Below are 9477 nucleotides of genomic sequence, written 5' to 3'. Positions count from 1 at the left end.
TTGTGGTTTGTGATTCCAGTCCTGTATGCCTGTTGGGAAGAGACCTTTTGTGCAAATTAAATTGTACCATATACTGCACACCACAAGGAGTGGAGATATTGACTAATGATGATGATGCAGACTTCAAAGTTGCAAATTCCAGGATATGTGTGGAGCTGTATCCCACTTTGACTGTGGATGAGCTCCCCTGGGATTTGAGAGAGACAGTGGCCCCGAAAGTGTGGGATTTCACTGGGGAAGAAATTGGATTGGTTAAAGGGGTAGACCCAGTGAAAATTGTAGTGAAACCACACGCCGAGTTTCCAAGAACACCCCAATATAAATTGACACCAGAAACGATTGCTGGCATTAAGCCTGTGATCGAGTCCATGATTAAGCAGGGAATATTGAAGGAAATCGTGGGTAGTCCATGTAACTCCCCGATTATGGGCTTGCAGAAACCAAATGGGAAATTCCGAATAGTGCAGGACCTCCGAAAGATTAATAATATAGTCGTTTCATGTTGCCCTGTGGTACCGAATCCATCCGTGATATTGTTTCAGATACCGGTCCAAGCTGAGTGGTTCACTGTGATTGACCTTTGCCAGGCTTTCTTCTCAATCCCATTGGATGAAGATAGCCATTTCCTTTTCGCTTTTAAGCTGGAAAATCGCGTATTAACATGGTGTCGTATCCCCCAGGGGTATACAGAAAGCCCATCAATCTTTAACCAGTTATTGAAGAAGAATCTTGAAAGTCTGGTACTGCCCCAGAAGTCAGTTCTGGTCCAGTACATAGATGACCTCCTTGTGGCGTCAGAGACCGAGGAAGCGTGCAGGGAGGATTCCATTGCTTTGCTAAATCACCTAGCTGCAAATGGGCATAAGGTGTCCCCGGGAAAATTGCAGTACTGTTTGACAGAAGTGCAGTACTTGGGGCACAGAATAGAGAAGGGTAAACGAAAAGTGTCACCAGACAGAATAGAGGCGATCATGAAAATGAATGCGCCCAAGACACAGAGAGAAGTCAGGATGTTTCTAGGGATGGTGGGTTATTGCCGACAGTGGATTGCAAACTTTTCACTGAAAGCAAAACCTTTGCAGAAACTGACGCACAAGGAGGTGAGTGATCCGGTACCATGGGACAAGGACTGTTTGATGGCGTTCCTGCAGCTGAGAGAGGACTTGTGTCGTGCTCCTGCTCTGGGAATGCCTGATTACGATAAACCATTCTTGCTTTACTGTTGCGAGAGAGAGGGTTGTGCGTTGTCTGTGTTAGTCCAAATCCACGGGAGTGCCCGTAGACCAGTTGCTTACTTCTCGGCTACTTTAGACCCAGTAGCCGCAGCGTTGCCCGGATGTCTTAAATCCGTTGCCGCAACAGGTGTCAGCATAGAAAGGTGTGAGAACATAGTTATGGGGCACCCGTTAGAGGTGTATGTGCCCCATTCTGTTGAACTGTTAATGACCAGGACCAAAACACAGCATCTGACTAATAGCAGGCTCACGCGCTATGAGCAAATCATTCTTGCTGCGGAGAATGTGACCCTCAAGAGATGCTCTGTTTTGAATCCTGCTACCTTGATGCCTCTCCCAAATGATATCGATGACGATGATGAATGTACAGACCATGATTGCCTCGATGTGACTGAACTATGCACCAAACCGAGACCCGACATCGTGGATGAGCCATTGACTGACCCTGATGAAATTTTCTTTGTTGATGGCTCATGTGTAAGAGACGAAGTTGGGCAGTTGAGAGCAGCTTATGCTGTTTGTACAATTTCTGGAATTGTGGAAGCTGGATGCCTGGAAGGAGTACACTCCGCTCAGGTAGCCGAGATTATTGCATTGACCCGTGCCTGTTTGGCAAGCAATCAAATTCGAGTCACCATATACACCGACAGCCAATATGGTTTCGGCGTAGTTCATGATTACGGGCAGTTATGGTCTCAGAGAGGTTATCTGACGTCTTCAGGCTCTCCTATTCGCAATGGAGAGTTTGTGCGTCTACTGTTAGAAGCTTTGCAATGTCCAGCAGGTATCGCAGTTGTGAAGTGTACCGCACATACCAGAAATATGGACTTCGTGTCACAGGGCAATAGATATGCCGACGAAGTCGCACGGTATTGTGCAGAACAAGGGTACAATTTCACAGAGGTGGAAGTGGGTGGAATAAATGTAAGAACTGAATTAGCTATGGTATTAGAAACTGTCGACACTTGGGACGAATTGAAATGCATGCAAGACAATGCACCTGAGGTTGAAAAACAGACCTGGGAAAAGGCAGGATGTGTGGTGGGTGAGTCCCACTTCTGGGTCTCGGCAGATGGAAGAGCAGTGTTACCCAATGAGATGGTGAGCCCAATGGCAAGACAGATACATGGCCCTGTACATTTAGGAAGAGATGCTATGCTGAGAGTATTTAGACAGACCTGGTACAACCCTAAGTTTAGAGTGGCAGCTGAAGCAGTGTGTCAACGTTGTGTGACCTGTCAGCAGTTGAATGTAGGGAAGAAAACACCAGTTGCACTGAGTCACATAGGGAGATCTGGAGGTCCATTCAACCGCATGCAGTTGGATTTTATCGAACTGCCAAGGTGCAACCGCCTCCGTTATGTCTTGGTGGTTGTCTGCGTATTCTCCAGATGGGTTGAGGCATACCCTACACGTAGGTGTGACACCCTTACAGTGGCTAAGTTACTGCTTAGGGAACTCATTCCGCGCTTCGGGGTACCGGCCTCTTTGGAATCAGATAGAGGAACACATTTCAACAGCGAGCTTGTGAAGATGATTTGTGCAGCTCTAAATATAGATCAGAAATTGCATTGCAGTTACCGACCAGAAGCCTCAGGAATTGTGGAGCAAATAAACGGCACCATAAAGGCTCGACTTGCTAAGATGTGTTCATCAACGTCCCTAAGTTGGCCTGATGCTTTACCATTGGTCCTTATGAGCCTTCGTAGTACCCCAGATAGGAGAACGGGGCTGTCACCACATGAGGTGTTGATGGGGAGAGCCATGAGGTTGCCATCTGTACCAACTGCTGCATTGTTAAACATCACAGATGATATGATCCTGGACTATTGTAAGGGGCTGTCTGACGCCATTCATTCTGTGTCTCTCCAGGTGCAGGCTGCCGAAGTTCCGTCGTGCCAGGAGGTATGCCATGACCTGCTCCCTGGGGACTGGGTCCTTGTGCGAAAGCACGTGAGAAGAAGCTGCCTGGATGTTCGTTGGCGTGGGCCCTACCAGATCATCCTGATCACGAACACCGCTGTAAAGGTGGGAAGCCTGCCCAACTGGATCCACGCGTCACATACGCGGAGGGTTCCAGCACCTCTGGAAGAAACAGCTCCTCTCTTGGATAGACGTCCAGCTGTGGACCGAGAAGCCATAGAGGGGGCTAGCCAAGCTGTAGAGGTGCCTGAAGAAGCAGGGAGCGAGTCTGACCAAGCTGAGGACGGTCAGTATAACAGCGAGACAGACGACGCTACTGAAGGAGAAAGTAGCTGGGAGACCGAATCGGAGACTGAACAGTCTGAGAGGGAGCGTGAACGGACCCGGAGAAGGAGGAGTAGAAGGGTATGTGGAGAAGCGAATTGGCCGCAAAGAAGGAGCTCCGGCCTGAGGTCAACTCCAGAGAGAACCCTTGCTCCGGTAACGGAAGACTCAGACCCGGAAGAAGGTGCTCAGGGCGCTGAGGCACCGGACTTGAGAAGGTCAAGAAGAGTGCGTGTGCCTAGTCGAAGGTACTCCACCCCTGAGTGGACCTACATGGTGGCAAATGTCTTCGGAACAGAAAACAGGGAGGATACGAGCGGTGGTGGTGTCCACTTCTGAGCCCATTGTCACAGTAGAAATAAGACTGTTGGTGCCCGGAATCGAACAAGAAGGGTCACTAACTTTCATGCTCCCCAGACCTCCCCGTCTCAGCAAGCTAAAGCACATGTTTTTCACAGAATTGCAATTCCCCGATTTTGGTACAAAGATGACAGCTCATGAAGATCACATTCTTCGTTTGGAAATATTGAACTTTGCTATTGAAGCTGCTGGTACAAACCTTATTGTAGATGCTTAAAAGACTTTGTAAATAAGCAAGAAGAAAAGAAGATTACCTAGCGCCCAGGAAGCAGAGAATAGTAGGAACTTCCTTTTAGTTGACGGAGAAGGGCTAGGGTTGTCTGTATTGAACTTTTAAAGAACTTTTGCGAAGAAGGTTGTCAGCTTCCAGTTGTGTGGTTCTAAGGACGACAGGAGAAAGAGAGACTGTAAAGGAACGAGAAGAAGAGAACTTTGTGCAGAGATAAGAGAGAGCCACACTGTCTGACGAAATGGAGGCCGGCACCCAGAACCGTAGAGCTAAATGTATAATAGGTACACTAATAGTAGGAGTGATAATATTAATAGTTTTAGTGGTAACAGTTTCCTATGTAAAGGGACGTGAGGAGGAGACAAAGGTAACTGATGTGAAATCTGTAGAAACGCTTACACCCACTGTTGTTGGTGGGAAAAGGGAAAACACTCAAGAGAAAGCGTTACTAGCTGCAGAAGCTCGCAGGTTACATGTGGATGAGTCCCAAGGAGACTTTAGGTCAAATGCTTATGCTAAACTTTTATACGAATACGTGGATGCTATGGAGGTTAAGGACTGCTACGTCTGCATGCAGTTGCCGGCGTCTGTAGATGAAGGCATTAGGTATCATCACCTCCCGCTGACATATGGCATCACATGTAGCTTATTGCTTAGTATATTTTATGGGAGAGATAGTTTTGAATACTATTTCTCCAATTACGACTCAGTGTTGCCAGAAGTCCCAAATTATAAGCAAATGAATAAATGGGACTACTGGAAGAGTGAAGACAGGTTGGCTAAGTTTTTCATTCCTTGGATTACTTTGGATACTTCACATGCCCGTAGAAACAATCTGACATGTAAGGTGTCAGAAGTCGAGAAGAAGTTCATAGGGCAGGTGGATGATAGATACAGAAGGCAGAAGATTTTGAAAAAAATCAGGACAATGGAAATTAGACTGGACCGAGGAAGAGAAAGCACACAAGAGGAAGGGTAGTAGTGGTCCAATAGCTTTGGATAAAGCGCAGAGAGGAAAGTTATGTCTTCACAGAGCCAAAACGTATTATGAAAATGTATACGTAGGAGAAGTCAGTTGTGAACATGCTTTTAATATTGAATACTACACTAAAGATTTCCTCAAGGGAATGCAAGTGATTCCAAATGTATATTTTGTCTGTGGGAAAAATGCTTACGTGAGATTGCCTGACAACTGGTATGGCTCATGTTATCTGGCAATTATTTTCCCCAAAATATATCATGCCCAAGACATAGGGATCATCGAGGGCAAGGCAACATTGCGAGGGAAAAGAGCCCTAGGAGATGCAGAAATGGTTGGAGATGTATTTGGAGCCGCATTTCCTCTTTTAGGACTCATCCTTAATGATGTCAAGATTAGACGACTGGCAACAGTCGTAGACAGGTTGTCTGCCAGCACTGCTCATTCCCTAATGCTGGTGGAAGGAGAGATGCAATCGATAAGGGCTATGGTTCTTCAAAACCGTCTCGCCTTAGACGTCCTGCTAGCAAAAGAGGGCGGAGTCTGTAAGGCTTTGAAGGTCCAGGAATGTTGTACCTACATTCCAGACAATTCTAAACCCCTTGAAAAAGTTATTAAGAATATAACTGATATTCACAAGGAGATCGAAGACCTGAGTAGGGAAAATGTTTGGGAAAAGGTGGGCCATGGAATAAGTAAAACCGGAGGTTGGCTCACCTCATTAGGCAAGAGCTTTGTATGGAGCATACTGAAACCTATCATCATGATATTGATCTGTGGGATCGTGTTATGGGGATTGGTGAGGGTATTCCAATGGTATAGAGCAAGGAGGTTGGAGAGGGCACATAGAGAGCAGCTGGAGAGATTAGCTGCGATACAAGATAATCAGTATAGGAGTCTGAGGGCTCTGGAAACGCGAAAACGAGGTACACTAGCTATCACTGCAGTTTAAAAGTTGGTGATGACCCCGAGAGGTCATCAAAGGGGGGAACTGAGAGAGCGCAAACTGAATGAATTGTAGTAGTACATCATACTTACATGTAGTACGCACTATCATGAAGAGAAATGCCATGAGTGCCAACATTATATTCATTTATATTCTGAATTGTGTGGTTAGCTTAGAGATTTATGTAGAAGTGGAACTAATGCAGAAATATATGCATGAATAACTTTATTAGACGTGATTAATCCTGAACTCATGTCATGTAGCTGCTAAAATGAAAGATGGCAATGCGGTTAAACGTAGAACGAAGTAGGCCTCAGGGCCTGAGCAGAAAGGGTTTGGGAAAGGTATTTCGTTTTCATGATGTGGGTTGCACTAAATGAGATTTAGTAGTTAAGCATGTAATAGGTTTATATTTTATAGATGTGTTTACCGAATCATAGAATAGAGTATTAACATGCTATTAATTGATAAAGAAAAGATTTGAATGGTATAATCATTATGAGAAACGCTGTAGGCCTGAAATGTTTTAGTCATTGCATTACACATATTGGTCTTTGAAGAGAAATGTTGCTGTTCTGTCAGAAGTCTATGAAAATGGGGGGTTGACTGCAGATGTCTGTCTGCAAGACAGAGGGGGGATCCAATTATAAAACGAAATAACTAAAGTCTTGTTCAGAAGACGGTACAGACATGTAGGAGGGTTTCGGAATGTTTTAGGGGGTATCAGCGGGCCGGAGAAGAGTCTGCGAAGCAAGGTCAACTCTAACGCACGAGGCCTCATCATGGAAAAAGCCAGAAGATACATCACGTGAGGGGCGTCTCACAAGGGGCGTCTCCAATGTTGTTGTGTTTTGTATTAGGGATAGCACCCCTGGGTGGAGGTAGAGCAGATGCCTGAGGACCCTTTAGAGAGCGGATGGGTAGGCAGAGAGGGGTCATGACTGGCGATTATAGGTTTCCATCTAGAGACTAAGAGTGGGTGATCTTTCTAGGAAGTCATTCACCGTTGACACCTTTTGATAGGTTGAGACCTTGTTAAGTAGGGATACCATCTAGAGCAGGGTAGGGACAGCCTAACCTGTATTTTTACTCCAGAATTAAATGACGGAGAGAATTCAATATGTGACTATGCTAATGGCCTTGTTACTTTTAGAACTTGTACTTGTAGTCTTCTTTGCTCGTCTGAGAGTTTTCAGAGAGCACATGTATGTAATTGGGCCGGTGTATCTAGTGAATCTCATTTTGAGATGCCTGTACTTACAGCTTACTTTAACCTTATAATAAACCTTTGAAAGTTAGAAGTTGTTTGTGGTTCTTCCGAGCGGAGTTCTTTCTGGGGTGTAGCTAACTGGGTAAGAGGTGCACTTTCTTTCCTCAATGACAGGCAATAAAGGTTCAATTGATCAGAATGGGGTTTTAGATCAATAGTGATTAGGTATCGATCAAAATCTCAAGTGGAGCAGGGACTAGGCCTGAAGTGTGCATGTCGGATCTGATCCAGTCTGAGACCGCTCCAAACTTACATGCGCACTGGACATCAGCTGATTTGGTCAGCATTCACTGCCAATCTTCCTGATTGGCCATTCCCTGCCTATGCAATGCCCTGCACCTGCAGACAGCATCTACGGAGCAGCCAGGGAGCTGAGTAGTCCTTCAACATGGAAAGGTCTTAATTTATGCAACTGGTACCTGGTGGGGCAACACTTTTCCATCTCCGAGGATAAATCGCCCCCGCCCCTTTACCCCACTTCAATTTACACCACTCCAATTTACTCCACTCTACCTCACTCCAGTCTACCTCAACCTACCCCATTTCAAACTATCCCAATCCAATCTATCCCACTCCAATTTACAACACCCCAATCTATTCCTCTTCAATCTACCCCACTTCAATGTATCCTGCTCCAATCTACTCTACCAAACCTTCCCCAAACTACCATACTTCTATCTACCCCACCCAATCTAACTCATTCCAGTCTACCTCCATCTACCCACTCCAATCAACCCCACACCTCCATCTACCCCACTACATTCTACCCCACAACAATCCACCACAATCTACTCCACTCCAATCTACACGACTCCAATCTACCTCACTCCAATTTACCTCAAACTACTCCACTTCAATCTATCCCAATCTGCCCTAATCTACCCCACTACAATCTGCTTCAATCCAATTTACCCCACTCCAATGTTCCCCACCCATCATACCCCAATCTGCCCACCCCAATATAACCCACTCCAATCTACCCACCCCAATCTACCGCACCTCCGTTAACACCAATTTACCACATCTCAATCTACCCCACCCAATCTGCTGAGCGCCAATCTACCTCAATCTACCCCACTCCAATCTACACTACTCCAGTCTAACCCTTCTACTCCATTCCAGTTTACCCAACCTCCCTCATCTCCCCAGTCTATTTTCACCCACTTCAATTTAACCAAATCTACCGCACTCCAAATTGCCTCAATCTACCCCACCTCAACATACTACACCTAACCTACCCCAATCAACCCTACCCAATCTAACAACTACAATTTACCCCAACCTTCCCCACTCTATTCTATCCCACGCCAATCATACCTCACTCAAATTTCCCCAATGTACCCCAATCCAGTCTGCCTCAACCTACCCCACTCCAATCTAGGCCACAATAGGAGGCCCACTCCAATCTACCCCACCCACCCTGTTCCAATCTTCGCCACTCTAGTCAACCCATCACATCTACTCCATCCCAGTGTACCTCATACCAATATACGCCAACCTGCCCCAATGTACCCCACCTAAACTACCCCAATGTTCCCATCCAAATCTACCCGAATCAGTCCCAATCTCCCCACCCCAATCTTCCCCACCCCAATCTCCCCAACCCAATCGACCGCACTCCAATCTACCTTAATCTACTTCACCACAATCTGCCCAAATCTACCCAACCAAATCTACCCCAATCAACGCACACCAATCTACTCCACCCCATTCAATTTTAGCTATGCTGAACAGCAGCCACTCTGGTGTACATCAGGGTTAAAACACATCGCCTAAGCCAATAGTTGTAGTATAGGCGAGACGGTTTGGCTTTGCCAATGCTTGTTAATTCTTTTCCGGGACATTTCTTTTTTGTTTGCAACATCGCCGGTGCGCTGGAACGCAGTAGATGCTTCTTAGTAATTCATTGTGTCAATTTCTTGCAGCCATCGTCACTAATTATTTAATCTCAATTGATCAGTTTTCTGCAGCACCCAAGATGCAGCTCGCTTTTATTTGTGTGCGAAAATTGTCTTTACCTCACCTCATGTCATCATGGAAACTGTTTACAGGCTTGGATTTCCACGTGACCATCAAAAGCATTGTGGATGTTGTAGTGTCGGTTTCCTTCCACTCAATTCATTAGGCCAACACATCTGATAGTCATGATTAGTAGGAAAAAAAGTCCCTTGTGATACGCGTGTGGAGGCTACCTCTTGTTTTTGATTGTTA

This window comes from Lissotriton vulgaris, chromosome 4_1 (genome assembly GCF_964263255.1).
Source record: "Lissotriton vulgaris chromosome 4_1, aLisVul1.2, whole genome shotgun sequence".
In the NCBI taxonomy this organism is placed as follows: domain Eukaryota; kingdom Metazoa; phylum Chordata; class Amphibia; order Caudata; family Salamandridae; genus Lissotriton; species Lissotriton vulgaris.
The sequence above is the reverse complement of the archived record's forward strand: the minus strand, read 5'-3'. Positions refer to the sequence as shown.